Consider the following 18,082-nt stretch of genomic DNA (forward strand, 5'->3'; position numbering starts at 1 on the left):
AATTCAATTGACATACTACTTTCTTATAACAAATTTATTCTTTTCTTTTTCTTCTTTAGCCACCTTAATTCTGAAGTTAATATTTTTCATGCAAGATATTTTTTGTTTATTTTGAATATACATAAATATGCATCACATATTTTGTGATAAATTAAAAAAATATTCCTATAGAAAATGATTTTCTTAATATATGTAGATGTCCGAATGTGTAATTTATTTAGTTTTAAATTCTCAACTAAAGACTAAAAATCTTCAAATTTGCTAGGCATTGCCTAGCTACTTTCTAAAGTGATAGAGGTACAACTTTTGTAATCAAACAATAGTAGTCTATTCCCACTAGTAAAATTCTTTGTAATACATGGCATGCTAGAATATATGTCATTTTTGGTGGGGGTAAAGGAGTTGAGCCACACTTGGTGGTGCTCAGGAGTGGTTACTTCTGTCTCTGAGAGCAGAAAATATTCCAGACAGACTCAATAGACCCTATGGGATGCTGGGAATCAAATGCTATAGGCTATATGAAAGGCAAATGCTCTACCTGCTGAGTTATTGTTCCACTCCCCTAAATATGTATCACATTTGTCCATATCATGAATATAAAAGTATTCCTGTTAACCTTTAAATACCTTCAGGCCTAAAGTGTCAGGACTACATATATATCACTGAGTGGCTTTCTGGTACTAAGCTAATATAAAGGTATGAAGCCTTTGTATTAAAAAGAAAAGTAAGTATTGTTTTCATGTTTAGGTATTTAGTTACTGTGCTTATATTTAAATTTTCTAGAGTATTTAAATTAATGTTGAGGTATGCAATGTACATTAGCTATTTAGTACTTATTATTTTGGAATAATCTCTATACTTATTATTTATGGAGTTAAATTTTATTATTTTCAATTGTATTATGAATATTTTATTTAGCATACATCCTTATTTATTTACTATTCTCACTATTTAATTTACACATTTTCTTTAGCACTATCAAAAGTTTCTCATAATATTTCTATGGAATTTTAATATGTTGCTGATAAAATATTTATTATTTACTTTAAAAATATTAACTTGCTCCTACTGGTATGCATCTAATCTTTTAACTACAAATTTAATAGAGTTTAGTTTTTGTTTCTGTCACAAATGAATATGATGACCCTCAGGTTAACTTTTTAATAACTATCACATCTGAAAAAATTTTTCATTTTTTCTGCCATCTCATTTGATCCTCTAGTTCTATTTTGTCTTTTGATGTACTTCTGGGAGATTGTCTGAAATGAGCTTCAAATAACTCATTACAGTTAAAAATTCTAAGCATAATATTTTTAACTTAAGAAATTATTCTTATTATATATTCTTTTTAATTTTTTTTGTTCTTTTGTAATGAAAAATTTATGATAGCTTATTGCTATAAGAATATTAATTTTAACTTTTAAATTTTTCCTCAACTTTCATTGCCATTTTCTCTTCTGAAATGCTCTTTGATTCATTTTGATTTTATATTATAGATTTACCTCAAATGTTTATTTTATAAGCTTGAAACAGGGTGAATCTTGCATCTTTTGTTTTATTTCTGGGTTTTTCTGCTCAAGAACAATGATATAATGCAACATTTTTCAATCTTTTACACATGTGAATAAAAATCCTTCATCTTTTTTTGCTTATTTGTTTGTGTTAGGGTCACACCCAGTAGCAGTAGTGTTTAGGGCTTACTCCTGGCTCTGTACTCAGGAATCATTCCTTGTATGGCTCAGGGGACTATATTGGGTGCTAGGGATCAAACCAGCTTATTGCACTTAAGGCAAGCACCGGACAGCTGTATTATTACTCTTGCTCTCAGAGACACATTTATAATCACACTTGCAGACTTCTTGGTTTTCAAGAATTCTACATATGTAGTTTGGTACAGGTCCACTGAGGTGGTTGAAGACTACTTTAAAGGGACAATGATATGGGATTCTGTGGAATTTTTTTTTGTGAGCACATAATTCAGGATGCTCTAGAGAGACAGAAATTAAATATAACATATATATGTTTTATATTTGGAGAGAGATTATTGAAAGATTTGGGTCCTGAGATTCTGGAGGCTAACATATTCAAATTTGCAGGCGGGTGTTAATTGAATGGAGAGCCAGGAAAGAGACAATGTTGTGGTCCAAGTAAGTTTAAGTGATTCCTATTGACATAATTTTCTCTTATCTATGAGATATTTTATCTATCAAAACATTCAGTGGAATTATTTAAGCCCATCATATTAATGGACAAATATCTGCTTTACTGAGAATTAGCCAGTTTAAAATATTTGCATCAGGGTGGTGAAATAATACAAGGGTTAGGAAACATGGCGCTACATGTGGGGCCACTGAGCACTGTGAGATCAATCCTGATATTCACTGCCATCACAGGGCTCTAACAACACTACATCCTAAACCTTAGCATTGAATTCCAGTATAGTTGGACACATATCACCAGGAGTTGCCTGAGTCCCTTGTCACTACTTGAAAGTTTTCCAAACAATATTCATTTTATTCAAAATGCTGTCACAAAAATACCTAAAATAAGTGTGACCAAAATATAAAAAAGTTACATGTCATGTCTCATCTAAGTTGACACATTACAATTAACCAGTATGATGGGATACTGAATTGTAATTCTTCCAGAGCAGCCTTAAGGTACTTGAACACCACCATGGCTATACCTGATGATGCTCTGAGATCCATAACGAGCCAGTTACTGAACTTGGGGTTTTATGCCAGGTGTGTTGTTTCATGACTTTAAGTTATCTCCTTGATACATTTTTTTTATTATTCTGTAAGTTTATACAAGAAAATCATGTAATCATTTGCCTAAAGATAATTGCCAAACTTCTTAGCAATCACAGTACTAATCAAGGAATGAGGGCTGAAGAAGGGGTTGTCATAAGAACGCTCTAGAATGTTTCTTTATTTTCCTGTTTCTGAACAGCATCTCTAGTGCTCTCTGTGGAAACTTATATCCAGAGCCACTCAGTCAGCTTTTGCAGACAATACATCTCTGCTATGATATGAAATTCTAACTTTGTACAGACATTGAGTGAATTATCTTATTTTAATTACTAGAGTTCATCTCTATGCCGTCTGGGGTAATAGGATGTTCCTGTATTTTATCACTTCCTTGATTATGTGACATGAATTTATTTACTTCTCATTAAGTAAGCTCTCAGATTACAGCATTAAAATTTTTTTGGTTAATTTGATTGCCAGCATTTGCCAAAAACTAACCCTCCAAAAATGTGTTGACAAACCTTTTCCAGGGATATTTATTTTTTCCTCTTTATATTTGTGTGATTATACGTTTAAAAGTTGCTTCATAAAGATAATATCTATAACTCAGTCAACAGGCTATAATTTACTTTAATTGAATTTTGGAATTCTAGTCAAGTGTAGAAAAATACATACGAGTTTAACTAAAAACTTTTTGCAGTTTTTGTTTTGATCTGCAGATTTTTTGAATGAAAAAGTAATGATCATATTCTAAAATTTTACTTTTAAAAGTGTGCTATTTAGTTGATAGTAGTACATTTAAATTGTGTAATCCTCATTACTAATTCCAGAACATTTTTACTACCTCCAAAAGTAATATTAAATGTTTCAACAGTCATTCTCTATTTCTTTTTTTGTTTGTTTGGGTTTTTTTGGGGGGGTCACACCCAGCATAGCTCAGGGGTTATTCCTGGCTCTGTGCTCAGAAATCCCTTCTGGCAGGCATGGGGGACCATATGGGATGCCGGGATTCGAACCAGTGACGGTCCTGAGTTAGCTGTTTGCAAGGCAAACAGGCTACCGCTATGCTATCTCTCTGGCCCAGTCATTCTCCATTTCATTGCTCCTCAGGTACCTATGAACAGTCATTTATTTTCTCTTTCTGTGGAATTTTGTGTTCTAACTTTTAATATAATTTCATGCCTACTTTCTATTGTTTACCATATGTTTTCAAGGCTTATCCTTATTGAAGTATCTAATTCATTCTTCATATGATTGAATAAAATCCCATTAGATAGATGCAACCTTTATTTTATTTATCTGTTGACAGACTTTTGGGTTGTTTCCACATTTTGACTATTGTAAACAATCTTCTTTGAATACTTTAAAATAAGTTTTTGCGAATATGTATTTTTCCTGGAAAGGTATTGAACAGAGGACTTGCTATATTTCACAATGGCTTTATTTTGAACTTTTAAGTAATTGCAAAACTATTTTACTATTTTAAATTCTTACCACCAATGCTTCAATGACACAATTTCTATATTCACATTGGCTAGTTTTACAAGTTTTAATATAGACATAATTGTATATATGAATGATATTTTAAAGATTGAATATTCTAATTTAACCAGTAACTAATAATGCTTAATGCTTAACTTCTTTTCTTGTCCATTTGTATAGACCATATTTTAAAACACTGAATAAATATTATGTCCCTTTGTCATTGAATGGCTTTTTATTATTGAGTAGAAAGGTTTAATTTGTGTTTCTATTAGGCAGTTATATGAATCTGAAATTATTTTTCTTCTGTGTATATCATTTCAATCTCTTTTTTTTTTTTTTTTTTTTTTAGTTTTTGGGTCATACCCGGCAGTGCTCAGGGGTTACTCCTGGCTCCATGCTCAGAAATTGCTCCTGGCAGGCACGGGGGACCATATGGGACGCTGGGATTTGAACCGATGACCTCCTGCATGAAAGGCAAATGCCTTACCTCCATGCTATCTCTCCAGCCCCTCATTTCAATCTCTTAATAGTGCATTTTCATACCATTTTTATAAGAAGTGAAACAAGGGGCGGAGCAGTGGTATAAGCAGTAGGGCATTTGCCTTGCATGCACTGACCTAGGAGGGACAGCGGTTTGATTCCCCAGCATCCCATATGGTCTCCCAAGCCAGGATCAATTTCTGGCATATAGATAGGAATAACCCCTGAGCATCACCAGGTGTGGCCCTAAAACAAACAAAGAGGAGAGGAAGGAGAAGGGAGGGAAGGGAAACAAACAAGTGAAGCAAGGTAGATTTTATTGAGCAAAAATTGCTTGAAAGATGTGAGAATAGAGAAAGAGAAGAGTCATACATAAGAGAGAACACAGGCTTCTCCTGAGTAAAAATAAGCAAAGAAACAAAGAGATCAGGCTGAATGAAACACAGCAAGTAGGGCATTGTTTCCTAAGAAGCTAGGTTTTATCCCCATTATTCCATCTGGTCCCCAAGCCTGTCTTGAGTAATTTCTGAGCTCAGAGCCAGGAGTAAACCCTGACTGCTTCCTGGTGTGACCCCAAACTCTAATTCTCCTAAAAAGAAAAATAGAGACAAAGCAAGCTAGTATTATATTATGTATTATAATATATATTATATGTTCTGTTACCTGATTTCTAAATTAATTTCATAAGTCTGAAAAAAATGTATACTTCGTGTTGTTTTATCTTCTTAAATTATGGAGGCATTATACTCTTTAGAATAAATCAGTTCTTTTTCTTTCTTCCACTTTCAGAACTCTCGCTATGTTTATTCCTTCTCTTAGAATATGTATTCTTTGGGGCCAGAGAGATAACACAGCAGTAGGGCATTTGCATTGCAAGAGGCCAACCTAGGACCAATGATGGTTCAAAACCCGGCATCCCTTATGGTCCCCGTGCCTGCCAGGGGCAACTTCTGAGCAGAGAGCCAGTAGTAACCCCTGAGCGCTGCCGGATGTGGGCCACGCCCCCCAAAAGAATATATTTTCTTTTAGACTATATTGTTTCTTCTAGAACATATATACACTCACTGTGGTTATTGTTTCTCTTATAATATATACTTTATTTTAGGATATATTTTATATGATACTATATAAAATGAATTATATAATAGCATGGATTATATTATGAACATATATGTGCATGTAATTTGGTGTTAAATTGTTCAATTCTCTGTTTTGTTTTGTTTTTTGTTTTTTTTTTTTTTTGGAATTTGAATTTGTCTTTATTGGGGGTACAGGGTGTCACCCAAATGTCCTTTTAGTGTTCCTCAGATTGTTTTTGCGACTTTTTCTTTTTCTTGGCACTGCCATTGCTTTTAGTGCTGCACCCAATTTCTTCAGGGCTGCTGAGTGGTTCTTCCTTAAGGGAGATCAATTCTCTATTTTCTTTTTTGTTACTGACACTGAATTATTTCAATTGGGTTACATTCAAAATTTATTTTTGCTCTTTCTTTTGTTATGTCTAATCTACTAAACTCTTAGAGATGTGTATATTATTTGCCTATACAATTTAAATATTTAATGCTATTCTGTATTCTTATATTTACCTTTAGATTTCTTTAACTCTTAATTATTTAAGACTTTGTATAACACTAGGCATCTTTAGAAACAGTATCTAGGCAGACTCTGAGAAACCAGGGCCACTACTGATCCTTTTTTCAACTGGTAAGTGGGATGAGATTGCGGAGCTGGCGGGGAAGGTGAGAGGAGGGAAATGAAACAGTCATGCCAGGCCTTCACAGAATCGCCAGGCAGCTGGATGTGTAGGGAAGGGACCATCTAATTCCTTCCACCGGGCATAAACCGGGCTGTGCAGGCAACCTTTCCCGCAGACTCCCAGAGACCAGGGACATCACCGAACCTTCTTGCATCTGGGGTCCTTCCTTATCAGTTATTTTTCCCCAAAATGCATGGGCGCTACTATGATACCACAATGCTCATAATTTTAGATTGCTTCTAGGAAAGGAAACAGAATGCCCAAGAACCGCTGAATAATACTTCATGTACTTAACTAAATTCTCACAAAGCAAAACATTCTCCCCACCCCAGCCAGATGCCAACAAGCCCCCAAAGTGAAAAGATAAATTCTCAGCATGAGAAGAAACCGACACTCAGCAGCTATTGATTTGCTCTCGGGGGGGCCCTCTTCCTTCTCCTCCCTCTTCCGTAGACTTTTGCTTACTACCAGATTCGGTGGCTGAGAAATCACCCTGCTTGAGGATACTCCCTGATATGTGACTGCTGGGAGTCATCTTCCCTAGACTTCACAAAACCAACTCTCTGGTCAAAGCTGTGTTCTGAATCTTACCCCTTCCCCGCCTATTTCAAAAGACTTAAAATGGTCATATAGATTTCTTTTGAATATCGCTTTACATTCCTTTAATAGGCATATGCGTGATAGAATATCTTCTCATGTAGTGGCAATTTCCTCCATCCTCGGGATCCATTTAGAATGGAATTCTAGTAGGCAAGTCTTTGTTTAGAAGCCATGTAAGAAAAAGGTTGACAATTGTTGGTCTTGATACCTGAACCACCACATGCACCAGTAATACCTTGTGGCATTGTTCCTTTTTGCATAGACATATTAAAACAGGAAAAGATTACGTATGCAAATAAGTTTTTATCTAATAGACAACGGAACACAACATTTTATACTGCAGTGGGACCTTACACCCTGCACACCTGGCATAGTGACTTGGCTTAGACTTCAGTTGATTGGACATTGATCATTCACCGGTGAACCGTGGACACCATCTGAGGAAACAAACATGGTTTGCTACCCCATCACCAGGAATAATAATTCTAACAAGGAAGTCTCCACTACTGCTATGCACTGTCTTACTCCAAGGATGGTACTTATGATACCCTGACAACCTAGGAACAGCAATAGTCTGCTTTTGGGCTAGATTCTCTCTAATTCTAATCTAATCTGCATTCTAATTCTCTGCCACCTAATGGTGAAATGAAACCAGAAGAGGCTATACTCCACCCGGTTCGACATAGGATCTGTACAGAAATCAGGATCTATACCTACAGAAACCCTACAACAACTGTGATCTTGAAGAACTGTAACTGGGATCACAGAGTATGTCTAAGGGATTGGACAACCTAGTAGGACTAGAGCCTGGAATAGGTCTTATGTCAAAATACATCAGAGGTGAGGTCTCCCTGTTTTTAGGCCAAAGATTTTTCCTTCCTATTTCTACCACATTTTGCTGTGCCTATGCCAACAACAACTGCGACACACACAGAGACGCAGACACACACATCTTTCATTTTTTTAGTGCATCTACTATCTTTAAAAAAAAAAGTGTATTAAAGCTTCTGCTATTGTATCAACGACTTTATTGGTGATACAATAATTTTCACAACTATAACTGTTAATGAACTCTCCTTTTCTTTTTCCAATTCTCTTTATTTTATTTTATTTTTTCTCCTTTTTTAGATTTTCTATTTTATTTATATTTTTTGATAACTTCGCTTTCTGGCATTCTGAAAAAAGTGTATTATGATCAGTTATGTCAACTATGATATGTTTTCTTTAAATAAATTTATTAAAAATAGAAAAAGTTTCTATATTTTTATTATCACTCCTCTGTATTGGTCATACTGTATCATCTCCTTGAATGACATATTTTTTTGCTTATGTTCTAAGACTTCTAGAGGTGCACAAGGAATATGTAGTATCAGCGATTGAGCCTATGACCTCATTCTTGAAAGATATGTGCTCTAAGATTTGAAATATTTCCTTTGCTCTGATAACTGAAAATCTTAAATAATATCATATAACTTCTCTAAAAATCAGTTTCTATGCATTTCCATGTTTTATTCTTTTAGTTTGATATTTAAAATATATTTTATTGACTTATGAGTAGTATTTCTATAAAGTAAATATGCTTTCTTGATTTACTCTATATCTTAGTTTAGAATAACTAATGTTAAGAAAAAATTTTAAATGTGAAAATACAATAAATCTCTCAGCCATTGAAAAACTGAGTTTCTTCTCTGGCATATTTTCAGTAGCCAAAGGCAGTTAACAATTTTACTTTCAACCTCACTTCATGCTTATATAGAGCTTCAAAGTCAGCAAGAGATAAGAATGCAGAATTTTCTTCTTTATTTTCTCTAAAGTGAATATGTGTCTTGACTTCTAGATTCCTAGAATATATGATCACTTTAAAAATGAAAAGAAAAATCTAATAAAATGTTATTTCTCAGATTTCTACTTCAAATCTTGTTGATTGATTCTTATTTTCTCTATTCTCCTCTATACTAACCAGTATGATGTAAACATTTGCTTCTAATTGTTTTTGACAAATGCCTGAGAGGAAAAACATTTTGCTGAAGTAAACTATAGAGAGTAGGTCAAACAAAGACCACTTATAAGTGGATGTATTCCAGGTAATTACTGGCAAATCAAATAATGACAATTGCTTGAGAACAAAGCTGTGAAATTGATCCAGTCCTGGTATTTCCATTCCAGTTGCATCCATCTGCATCAGGATTGCAGATCATTATTTTTCAGGCTGCCGCTGAATAATAGAGTAGGAGATGCAATGAGGAAAAGTAAAATGCCATACACTTTGTTTATTGAGTTCTATTAAGTTTATTTGAAAAAATACTGACTGATTCACTGTGATTTTAGCATTGTGAAATGTTAACTTTTACTTTTTTTACATTTAAAATTTGGAAGATCTTGGCTTTACCCTCACTACTGATGATATCCTTTTATTAATGTTTGATTATATATAAATGAGAAACAGTCAGATAATAATTTATTGCCTAACCCATGAAGGCCTACACCAGTTGAAAAGTCCCATTATTGTCATTTGCTGTGACTTTACACCATAGTATTTATATTTATATTTGTATGTAATTCAGTCTGCTTTTGCTATTAAATATATTTAATCCCTAGTTTATAAACTGTGGGTCATGATTCACAAGGGATTTTGTAAGAGATTTCACAGTGTAACAAAAAATTAGCAACAGAAAATCTTTCTGATATGTAACAACCAAATAGTAATTAAAAAATCAACTGAGTAAGGTGTTGGAGTAAGAGCACAGAGGTAGGGCATTTGCCTTGCATGTGGCTGACCTGGGATGGGCACAGGTTCAATCCGGGGCATCCCATAATGTCCCTTGAGCCTCAAGAAGTGATTTCTGAATGCGGAGCCAGAAGTAACCCCTGAGCACTTTAGGGTGTGCCCCCCTTCAAAAAAAAAGTTAAAAGAAATCGAATAAGTAATATATCTGAGGCATTTCTGTTTGTGCTCACCATTTTGTATTTCTTTGGTGGAAAGGGATCATGAGAGGAAATAGTTTAAGTAAGTAACTCCTTCTAATCTACATAATTTCCCTTCTTGATTGAGTGTTGTAGAAAATTATTTTCACATCAGGAGTGATTTAGCATGTACTATGATGCCTATAAATTTGAAGTAAATACATCTCTCCATAGCTAAGAATCTCAAATTCCCCCACAATGTGTGTGTAATGTGTAAATAAATAATAGTTAAGATATTGGTGTTTGGTTTTAATATTGAAATTGTCTTCCACATGGCCAATTCAGGTTCCATGCTTGTTGCCACATATGGTTCATGAATACTACAAGGCATGATTCCTGGGCAACACTGAATGTTGCCCATAACTTCCCCTCAATTTTTTGAGTTAAAAAAAACCAACAAAAAATATGGAGATGTTTTCTGTAACCAAGGGCTAGTTCTGTTGGACTAAAATAAGCAATGGTAAGCTTTATATTATTATTTTTTAAAAAGTACATTTTTATATGTTAATCTATTGAAGATTAATGATCACCATACCATGAAAGGAAATAAAAACATGATTACTTGATTTTTATTATTGTTGTTATTGAGCTAAACCTGATGGTATTTAGGGCTTATTGCTGATTGTGCTCAGGGATCACTCCTGGGGAACTTAGAGGACCATATCGAGTAGTTGGGATTGAACCAGGGTCCGCTGCAAGCAAGGCAAGAACCTTACCAGCTCTAATATTTCTCTGGCCCAGATACATTATACATTCTGTGGCCTTTGAAATATTTAGAAGACTTAGATTATTTTATACTGTACTGAATATAACAGGGAGGGGCTTTATTACTGTTCTTTTGTCATTCTCAGACTTTTCACAAAGAAGCATCTATCTAAGACATATTCTAGTAGCATATTGATGCTGAATGGGCAATTTTTAATTTGCTTTTATGGGAAAGCTCTGTACTTTTTTTTTTATTATTTTTATTAATTTATCTGAAAGTATCAGAATTCATACCAAAGAACCCTCTTCATCAAAATCACTTATAATTGCTTTTAAAGGGAATGTAATTGCTTTTTTTTATTTTTATTTTGACCATATTGACTTACATATCTTTCATAGTAGTATTTTAGGTACATGTTATTATTGAATCAGGGGAGTCACCATCACTAAATTTGTCCTCCCTCCACTCCTGTTCCCTTCCTGCAACCCATATCTCTCACCCTCACCCCCGGGCTGCTAGAATAAGTGGTCCCCTCTGTGTCTAGGTTACTACTAGTGATCATATATCTGTTTGGCCCTGGTACCATCCCTTGTTTCCCCCTCTATTTGAGAGGCAGAGGTAGATGGTTTGAGTTATGTGGTTTTGTTTGAAGGAAAGCTCTGTAATTTTAACTAACCCAAGTAAGCAGTAACCAATTAGTTACAGAAAAAAAAAAAACAAAAACATATAAACTTATGTCCTTTGTTCCCAAACTTTTTTTTTTTTTTTTTTTTGGTTTTTGGGCCACACCCGGTGACGCTCAGGGGTTACTCCTGGCTATGCGCTCAGGAGTCGCTCCTGGCTTGGGGGACCATATGGGATGCCGGGGGATCGAACCACGGTCCGTCCTAGGCTAGCGCAGATAAGGCAGGCACCTTACCTCCAGCGCCACCGTCTGGCCCCTTTGTTCCCAAACTTTTAAGAAACTGTATATGCTACAAAACTGTCAACTATTCTTTTGAATGTAGAGTCCTATTACCAACCATAAATTTTGGACTGCATAATTGCATCCATTTTGCAGTTATCTAATCTGATTTGACTAACTCTACTGCTATTAGCATACATTGCTGAACTCAACTCTCTGACATCATCTCGTATTTCTCTGTTTGCTTTATATGCTATTAAAGTTTCATTTATTATTAAACAAACAAAGAAACCTGGATGCTTGTGGTACCAGCTGATTAGAAGAAAATTTAAAGAACAATAGATATATATAGCAAGTAGAATTCCCCTTGTACAATGCCAATTTCGGTTTGATTCTCAACACTCCATTTTATTTACATGAGCCCTGCCATAAGTGACCCCCAAGTAAAGAAGTTATTCCAAATTATGCCATTATGGGAGATCAGTTGTATCAGATTCTTAAATATCCTCACCAATTTGTAGTACTTTTTTTGTTTTCCTCTCATCAGCCATGAGGCAAAGATAATAAGCCTAGTAAGTAGGATGAGACCATAATCACTCAGAGCTCAATCCAGATACCATCTGCCTAAAGATCCAGCTGTAATCTTAGATTCCCGAAATCAATATCGGACTCAAAATCAGATTTTATAGCACAAAAGGCCAAGCTCCTTACTTCTTGGCTTTTATAGAATGATGATTCAAACATTGTGGGATTCAAACAAGTGAATACTTGATGTAGGAAGGCTTTTTATGCATCATTTGAACAGAGGGCATTTGTGGTAAGTTCTGTGCCAGCAAAGTATACAAACTGAGTGAATTAAATAATGACGTTAATTTTCCCAACAGTTCTGGAGGTTAAAAGAACTGGATGCCAAATATTGGCAGGATTTCTTTCTTCCAGAATTTCTTTTTGTGAGGAGAAATCTTCCTTTATAAACTTCATTCTGTCCAATTTCTATATCAGAATTTTCTTTCTTTAGATGAATGGAAGAGTGGATTGAACCCACTGTAAAGATTTAAATTTAACATAATGACTTCTGTAAAAACCTTATTGCCAAACTAACTCACATTCTAGGTATAAAAGTTCATATTCCCACATTTGAAGTTGTAAAGAACAATATCCAATTATTTACATAAGTGCTCTTAAAAACATATGCTACCCCAAATTTTTTTATCTCCAACAAAATTCTTTTTTTCATTTGTTAGAAAATGTGAGACCCTGTTCTTAGTGCTCTCTGTAGAAAATAAATCCCACCAGTAAGGCCATCTGCTGCTAATTTGTGTGCAATCGAAATCACTGATTTTGAAACTATCAACTATCATCTAAATCAATGTCACATACAGATGAAAAATAGTTGGAATCAAACTCTCCAAAACAACATATCTGTCTCTAAATTTGACTGAATTACCAATACTCTTACTCATTGAAAACTTGGATATGGCTTATTGTATCCTAAATAAGTGGTTGTACACAGCAAACAAAGGTAGCTCACACAATTACCCCGAATTGGAAGTTTGTCTTTATGATCCCACATGATCATATGCATTTTAAGCATTTTATTTTATGTTTTTTAATCCGGACCACACCAGAAAGTACTCAGGGATTACTTCTGGCTCTGCTCTCAAAAATGATTCCTGACAGGCTCAGAGGATCAAACCCTGGTCAACTGGGTGTAAAGCAAAACACTCTACCCACTGTACTATTGCTCCAGCCCCAAGCATTTTATTTTCAATTCAGATTGTTTGAATAATTAAAGAAATATTTTTTATAAAACTGTTTGTTATTAGTTGAAATCATCCATTAGATTTTAAGAAAGTCAAACAAGGCAAATTGCTACAGACTTTTGAGGTAGCTTCTTGAGAGCTACTAATTTTTGTAAACTTCCTTCAGATTAAAAGTAACATATAAGTGGTGGCCCCAAGCACCAGTTAGGAGAAGATAGCTAGTATCCATGAATAGAATGAACAATATCTGGAAGTAAGTATTTAGCAATTACCAAATGATCACATATTATGCATGTTAGTCTGTCAGTGAAAGCTTTGACATATTTATTCTTTCATATAGCTTGCTCCAATTTTGTTTTCTCTACTAAATTAGAACCAAACTGAGCAGTGTTCAGAGCATGAAGATCTGGTCACAATTTTGAATGTGGAGACGTGTGATGAACAAACAGTGCTCTGGCTTGGCCCTACAGTATTTTTGGGCTAGTGGAGGTTAGTCACTATTAAGGCTACACCTCAGTGGGAACTTTGGTGTTTAGTGGGAATGTGATGTAAGGATTGAATTTAGGTCTGTATTGACTAATTAACTGTTAAATTTGTGTGATTGTTTTGCTTGTTTTTTGGGTCATACCTGGCAATGCTCAGGGGTTACTCCTGTCTCTGCGCTTTGAAATCACTCCTGGCTGGCTTGGGGTGATCATATGGAATTCCAGTAATCCAACCACCATCCGTCCTGCGTTGGCCACGTGTAAGGTAAACGCCCTACCACTGTGCTATCTCTCTGGCCCCATTGTGTGATATTTGATTGTTTTTCTCTTCTATAGGGAATTTTAATCAATGAAGAAAGTTAGCAAATTATTTAACTGTTTTTTGTTCTTTCAATTTTATTCTAAATATACAAGGTAGGTCCTTCCCTTAAATAATAGGCCATGATATGTCCGGTTATGTCTAGGTAATTTTATTTATTTGTTTGTTTATTTATTTATTTATTTATTTATTTATTTATTTATTTATTGGGGTTATTTTGGTCACACCCAGTGTTGTTCAGGAGTTACTTCTTGTTCTGCAGCTCTGCACTGAGTAATTGCTCCTTGCTTGGGATGCTGGAGATCAAACCTCTTCCACCCTGTGTCAGCCATGTGCAGGGCAAATGCCCTATTACTACTGTGCTATCACTCCAGCCTTAGGCAATTTTAATTATGACAATTTAGTTTTATTATGTAAATGAGTCTCTGATTCTACTTATAATATGGTACAGCCATGTTGTTTTAATAAGCAAACTTTAAAAAAAGGTTGCTTCCTGTAACTGTTTCTCAGTATTTAATAGAGTATTACAAAGGTATAAGAACACTTATTTTACTTAATTTAATTTAATTTATTTATTTATGTTTGGGTTTTGGCCCACATCCAGTGATGTTTAGGGGTTATTCCTGTCTATGCCCTTAGAAATTGCTCTTGGCTTTGACACCATATAGGATGACGGGATTGGAACCACCTTCCATTCTGGATAGACTGCATGCAAGACAAATGTCCTCCCACTGTTCTATTGCTCTGGCCCCAAGAACACTTATTTTATTTTATTTTAACTTTATTTTTTGGGGTTACACCCGGTGGTGCTCATGGGTTACTCCTGGCCTGACATGCTCGGGGGACCATATGGGATTCCAGGGAATGTCCTGGGTTTGCCACATGTAAGGCAAATACCCTACCTTTGTGTTCCTTACTCAGTTCATATTATTTTTATTAAAATATTTCCTTTTAGGAAAAAAAAAACATGTAATGAGGAGACATAAATTTAAAAAAGCAAGTATGTTAATACCCTGAAGAAATATCTTAATAGAACTAACACTACTAATGTTATTTGAATTTCAAGTTCTAAACTTTTGGTTTTGAACATCTGGAGTTCTTTCATAGCAACTCATCATTCTCTTAGCTTCTACCATTCTGAGTATAATGTAATTGAACTAATAATTCTCACTGGTCAAGTGGTTATGCATATGGTCAGACAAGATGGTTATGCAAATAAACCTTGACATGAATGAATCTGTTGTTAATTCAATGTAAATGAACATCTGCTGATCATGTAGAAAGTTAATAAAACACACTTAACATGACTGGATTACTCAGAAACCTGGCAAAAATAGTGGTATAAACTTCAATTGCCAGAAATGCACCATGATATTTTCTGATAACAGAAATTAAATATGTTAGTATTTTACTTCTATGCTTCCTATTGATATTTGTCATTTTCTATTTATATTATCTCTAAAATATATTGAATATTTTAAAATACTTTTAGTAGGGATTTACCTGAAAACCAATTGAATAACCTGGATCATTTAAAACCATTTTTCCAAGAAATTTTTGAATCCTGTTTAGACATAAACTACACAAAAATGATTTATCTACATATAGAAGGTAGACTTAAATAGAAGGGAAGCTCCACTGTTGTATGAGAAGAGCTAGACAATCTAAACTTGAGTTTTGAGGCGACCAAAAATAAAATAAAATAAAATAAAATAAAATAAAATAAAATAAAATAAAATGGATTATTATTAAGATCAAGCATGATCAAGTACAAGTAGAAAAATTGGGGGCCAGAGCAATAGTTCAAAGGGTAGGGTATTTGCGTTGAATGCAGTTGACCTGGGTTTAATCAGGTGTGGCCCAAAAAATAGCAACAGAATAAAGAAATAAAAAAAAATTGTTTGTTAGAATAATCTCATTTATTTGTGAGACATGAAACATATAGTATGATAATAATATGCAGAGACAATAGAGATGAGCCAGGAAGACCAATCTTGCCACAAATAGTGTAGCAATGCAAGTAAGAGAAGGGACCACTATGACAATGATAGCTGGAACATATTAGTTTGGACAAGAGCTGGATGCTGGATGGAGATAAAGGAATCTTTATGATATCCTTTACTTAATAATAGTGTACATTACCATGTCTAAAGGGGATAAAAAAGGAAGGGGGAGAGAGAGAGACAGAGAGAGATAGAGAAATATTGCAATATTATAATAAATTCCCCAAAATGCATCATAGTAAACTGATGTAATTTTAAAGTATTGATATGGAGTATTTTATGGAAAATTTTTTGTTTTTTGAAATTTAGTATATAAACATTTAAATAGTTTTGTTAACCCAGCCTTTTTTTTTTTATAAAAATATGATTTAAAGTTTTGATAATTAAATTTATTAATAATTTATTAGAAAATGTTAAAGTGAGAAAAGCTTAAATAGCTATCAAAAAAACAGAATAATAACAAAGATTATTTCCTGACTTTCTTTGTAAGACATAGATTTTCCATTCTTTTTATCACCCCTCCTCCACGATTAGTTAAAAAGATTTATTTTAAGGAAGAAATTGTACCAGACTACCTTTCACCAATGAGTTTAAAATGAGTCTCATTGCCAAACCATCTGCCAAATATGGCTCCATTATATGTTCCATAACCTTGATAGCCCATATCTAAACTACAACCCCAGGAAAACCTCCAAGGAAAAGGCCTACAAAACAAATCAAGCATTGATTCACTGAAAGTCACATGCTTAGAAAAAATAATATTGGATGCTTTAGTAACCTTCTATCATCACTTGATGGAACATGTTTTTCTCTAAATCCTGGCAGCATTTCTTTTCTTATCTAATCACTGTTCACAGTACCAGTTCCATGAAATATGGAATTAGATTTAGTGACCATATTCAGTTATTCTGCCAATTTTTTTCTGCATTCTGAAGCTTGCAGGAGTTATACACTTATGTCTTTCATCATGAATGAGGCCAGTCTTTGTTCCTTTGCAAGCTCTTTTATATAGTCCATTCTATTGTGTACATGGTCACATGAATGGCCTGAGTCTTTATCTTTAGAGAGTTTGATAAAGTTAATCTGTTATACAAACTGGACATGAGCCAGTATTCATAAGTCTCTATAGCAGAACAGCCTGTTATGATAAAGCACATAGCAATATTTGCAGCCTGTTTATCACAAAACATATGGGTATTTCAACCATCTTGGGAGAATTTTATGCAGGTGACAAAGTGTTTATTTGTTTGGGCTATAACGCTCCTTTCAATACTTTAAACTAAAGTTTAGAAGTTTATTTGTGACAATAGATATAATCCACATATCTCAATCCAAAACTCAGAAAAATTTAGCTGTGTTTTTTTCCCCTAAGTGTTGGAAACCAAATATAGGATCTTACATAGAAAAAGTAAGTTCCCTATGCATTTTTGGCCTAAAATAACAATTTTTAAACATTATATTTCAAGTACTGAGTTAACTGAGAGAGCTATAAAAGGGAGAAAATGGAGAATGAATGCAAAATTCCAAGGTTTTCTATTAACTTTTTAATAATTTATAAACTGATAATTTATTTTATTTTTAAAAGCTTATATCAAATTATTTTCAATTACATTTATTATATATGTTAAAAATTATGTTTATGTCCTCATTTTTCCAACTATGAAAATTTTTATTATTTTTATGTATTTTATGTTAGCCTATGATAATCAGAGTTATAATTAGTATTTAAAGACATACATATATCACTACCATTAGTGTGCTTTATACTTAATTCGGTGATTATCCTTATTTATTATACCTGGTAAATACAAGAGCATAACAAAAACATTAAAAAATTTATCTAGAAACAGTTTTTCATTTGATTACTATG

This window comes from Suncus etruscus, chromosome 15, assembly GCF_024139225.1.
Source record: "Suncus etruscus isolate mSunEtr1 chromosome 15, mSunEtr1.pri.cur, whole genome shotgun sequence".
NCBI lineage: Eukaryota > Metazoa > Chordata > Mammalia > Eulipotyphla > Soricidae > Suncus > Suncus etruscus.